Here is a 4,639-nt window from a genome sequence, read left to right as displayed (position 1 = left end):
TTCTGCTTCTAAACCAGACTAGGGACTTTTTTGATATTGTACATTTTTGCAACCTGTCCTTGAGATGCTTTGGAGAGGACACAAAGTTTGGCAGGGACACGCATACTGAGTCAAGGGTGGGCCTGCTGTTACTTTCTGACACGGCTATGATGTTAGGGCCTGTTTCTCTGACTGCTGGCTGTGCAACTAGGTACAGTGAAGAGCACACTGCCAGCACAGCCCCGCAGCTGGATGTGAGCTAGCTTCACTTCTGTTGCAGTCTAGCTGTGTATGTCTGAGCTAATGAGCTCCATTAAAAGCCAATGGCTCAATATATCACTCTGAAAATGGCTAAACTGAACCCAGGCTCACATCAGTCAGCCCATGCTGGCCTGTGGAGAAAGGGGTGGATTAACCAACTCAGATTTCTGGTGTTTCGCTGGGGCACTCTCTGTTGCACTGAACTGACCTGCCACAACATGCACTGGAAAGGTCTTTGCGTATGATCAGTACAGGCTTGTAAAAAACTTTTTTTTACTTCTAAAGTCTATCTGCACTGTCTCTCATTCTCCACTGCAGGTCTGCTGCAACAGAGCCAGCAGTTTATCTCCATTTGTTTGCTTGTGCATCCCCCTTTTGTTTGTCTGTCGGTGTGGCCCCCGCTAGGAAACTCTCCTGTGCTGTGCTGTCACTGCTCACACTGCTGCTCTTCAGGGTGCACAGCAAGGGAAGAGATGAAGGCAGGTGACGCAGACAGCAACCAACCTCCATCAGGATCAGGTGCAGGGAGGGGAACTAACACTAATCAAAAGATAATCGAGGTGGAGAACTGGCACCAGCTGGCCAAAAGGCACAGGGCTGAGGCTGGGAGAGCACGGGGACTGCTATGGAGATGACTGGGAGCAAGGAACCTACTAAAGCCAGAGTACTCAAAAGAAGAGGGGGAAAAACAGGTCCGGCACTGAATGAGAAGACTTTATTAACTTCATACCCCGGAATGAGACTCCCAAGTCACTTTGCTGTGAACAAATCCTAGTGACACCCAGTGGCAAAGTACATCTCCATCCCTCTAGTGAAGGCACGCACACAGCAGGTGGAAGTCCTACACCTGCTAGTAGTTACTCATATTCTTCCTCATTTTCATTACTGTAACACATCAGAGTCTCACTCATGGAGCAGACTCTCAGGGCACTCAATATCAGATGTGTTTGTACTATGGATCTATAAATTCCCACTGAGTGATGACACTGGAGTGTCAATCCAGTTCTTCTATAGAACTTGCTTTTCAGCTTTGCTTTTTTAAGACCTACAAATTATATGCAAAAACCTGTTAAAACAAATTATCACAGTGCATATGCACAAAGCTGACAGGCAGCCTTAATTCTTACATTTACTAAATTTGGAATGCTTCATTTTCGATCCTTAATATTCTTTGAAAGAGCTTTCTGCAAGTAATGAATATAAAATAGACAGACTGTACTAATTTCTCAGAGAGACAACGTAATTCTAGTCCCAACATTTAAACTTTATTGAAAGAAAATTCATGAGAATCAGTGTGCGAAGAATGTTTCAAGGAATAAGTTGGATTTTTCCCCCCTGATATGTGCTTTTATAGATGATTGAAAATAGGAATTTGGGAGACATGACTTAAGTCTGCATGGACTCAACTCTGACAAATCATGAGAGAATGACTCTTTGGGAATAATTAAGTGCCAGCAGCCAAAATATGATACTTTATTTTCTCTACAAGTAAATTAAGTTTAGAAAGTAGCAAATGTGATGGCAAAAGAAAGTCTAATATATGAAAAAAATAAATATATGCAGACAACATTTTAGCAAAAAACAATGATCAATGCTGAATTTAAAATATTAATTTTATCAGTATTAAATATTGTCAAAATATGATAAATCAAGTATAATTATGTCAGGCTACCATGAAAAAGGAGGAAGCAGTAAATGACTACCTTCTATTACAAAAACACACACATGTTGAAAAAACAGTAACATGAATAATTTTTTGTCCTTTGCAGTTAGAGATGTTATTCTCATATGATTACATAATTCAGTGAAGATTGATTTAAAAATATTTAAATTGCCACATCTCAAAAGGAGTATAATTACCAATTATTCATAGAAACCATTTTAATGAGCTCCCTGATAAGACCCCTCCTCCAAAACTCCTGAGAAATTAGCAATGCTATTTTTTTCAGAAAAATATCTAGAGCTTAGTCTGATCACAGCTAACACACACACTGCTCTCAGCAGAAGATGCCAGATTGAAATGCAGAATTTCTCTCTGACATTTCACAAACGTAATTCTGGGGAACCCAATATAACATCTACACTTGTTCCCTGGAATAAAGTGCTCTGTCACTTTCATGTGATTGTTACAATAAATTATTTGTTACACTGCATGCTTACCTATAGCCCTTTCTTTAAACATGGCAGATGTCAGAGATAATACCTTTCACAGCTAAATAACTTTACCGCAGGCATCTGCAGCATTCAGGTTTTTGGTTTTTTTCCCAGCAAGAATGGGGAAGTCCCAGGGAATATTAAAGGATCTGACGTAACCATATCTATTTACCTGGATAAAATTGGCAAGTTCTCACGGTGACTATGACATGCATACATACATGCCTGACATGTCAATGTAGACTGTTGGCATGTATGTATAGAAATAAATATTTGGTTTTGACTAACAAATCTTGGGTAAACATATGCTGGCATTTATGAATAAAAGACTGTACTTACTGTCACTATACATTAAAATTACATATTTTCATGTAGTTAGTCTCTAAATAGCTGAAAGCATGCAAATGAGTTAATCAGTTTTAAGCGAGTACCAAGTAAACATACTGCTAAATTAGGTAAACATACTTACTGCAGAGACTACCAGGAATCCTCCAGAATGTCAATACAGTTCATTAGTGTAGTTACACACGTAAAATACAGCTCGTTCCTGATGGATTTTCACGAACAGCATTTCTATAATGCTTTAATCTCTCACAGTGCTCTCTATTATTAAGCAGAGACAGAGGCCTTTCTAAAAGGCAGCGCTGGGATAAACAAACAGTAACAGAGAGCTGGAGAGAAAGACAGACACCATGGCCTACTGACAGATTCTTCCCCTACGAGCTGACAGGATGCTCCATGCACTGAGATTCAGTAACTTTAAATATGCAGAAATGCTTTTTTTCAAAATGTACTGCAATATCCCAGCTCCAGGCTCGCACATTTGCTGAAACCAACAGCAATGCCTTTAAAATGTGTTCCTTGAACCTGAAGCTGCAGTGCTCCCAGACTGTCAGCACAAACGCATGTTAAACAGCTCCTGGTTGCACGAAAGCCGGCATCATGCAGAAACCATTAAAATATTAAAGACAGACAATACTTACTCCAAGGTCAGCCCTGGAATTTGTAGCCTTTCCCGCTGGGCTTTCATTGCTGTTATGTGTTACCACACTCTATTGTAACCATGACACACATTCACTGGCAGCATTCTGGCGATGACAGAGAGCCAAAATGAACCACTTTAAAGGAATGGACTAACGATCTCTTGGGGGCGGGGGGAGGACCGCAAGTGAAGCAAACGGCACCTTCAGTTGTGCACGTCAAGTAATTCATCCCCGGTATTCTGCAGCGGCTGCCGCCGCGCCAACACACACACGCGCACACACACGTTGCACCTCGGAGGAAGGAGAGGTCCCCCTCGCTACGCCAGCCCACAGCGCAGAAAAAAAAAAAAAAAGCCTGTATGCTTAAGACAGTTTCTCTCGGCAAATGTCAGGAAAATGTCAAACATTCACCACTCCCTCTGATTCTGCCGAATAGGATTTAGCCATCTTGTTTAAGTCACATTATCCCTTTCCTTGGAAAACAGACAGGCAGTTTCTGCAGTAATAGAACAACAAATCACTGAATGAAAAATAGGCTCTTCTCCTTTAACAGGGACAATTAATTGCCAAGGCCTCTGAAGAACAATTACATTCTTGTAACACTGAGGTTAATACAAAAGGAAAAGTTATCATTCTGTTCTGTCATCATTGCACTTGAATTTTAAAGAGAAATAATCTAGAATTTTTATTAAGGGTGAGAGCCAGACCTAGAAATTGCAGAAAAGTGTATCAAATCCAGGTTTAAAGGTAACAGTATACAACAGTTTATAAAGACAGTTTTAAATCAGTGCCACTGTGTAGGATGCTGGTTTTAATTTAGTTATACTACTTTTTTATGTACTCTCTCTGTCTGAGGTTATCCTTTTAATAAATAAATAATGTGAATTGTTCCATGAAGATTAGTGGGTTTTTTAATGCTCTATAAAACAACATGAAAAGCAAAGGCACTCTGCAAGAACTTATTTTTAGTAATTTAAGAGCTAGAATATTTTATCTCACCAGCATAGTTTTCCTGTGCGGTTCTTAATTTGTACCTCTTGCACTATATGATAATGTCAACCACATGATTTTATTTTTTGCCAGAGCTGTGGCCCTGCTCTGGGCATGGATGACTTCTAGAGACTAGTCAAAGCACATGACCAAATGAAGCTGCTGCTTTTTGGGTCCCCGGCTCATTTTTGGAAGAAATTAGTGAGTTCACAGGTACAGAGCTATGGGTTTCAGAGACAGAGGGAAATCCCCCCATTAGGGAAACTGCTGAA

The sequence above is a fragment of the Charadrius vociferus genome, unplaced genomic scaffold (genome assembly GCF_000708025.1).
Source record: "Charadrius vociferus isolate BGI_N301 unplaced genomic scaffold, ASM70802v2 scaffold183, whole genome shotgun sequence".
Lineage (NCBI taxonomy): Eukaryota > Metazoa > Chordata > Aves > Charadriiformes > Charadriidae > Charadrius > Charadrius vociferus.
Note: the sequence above shows the minus strand (reverse complement) of the source record.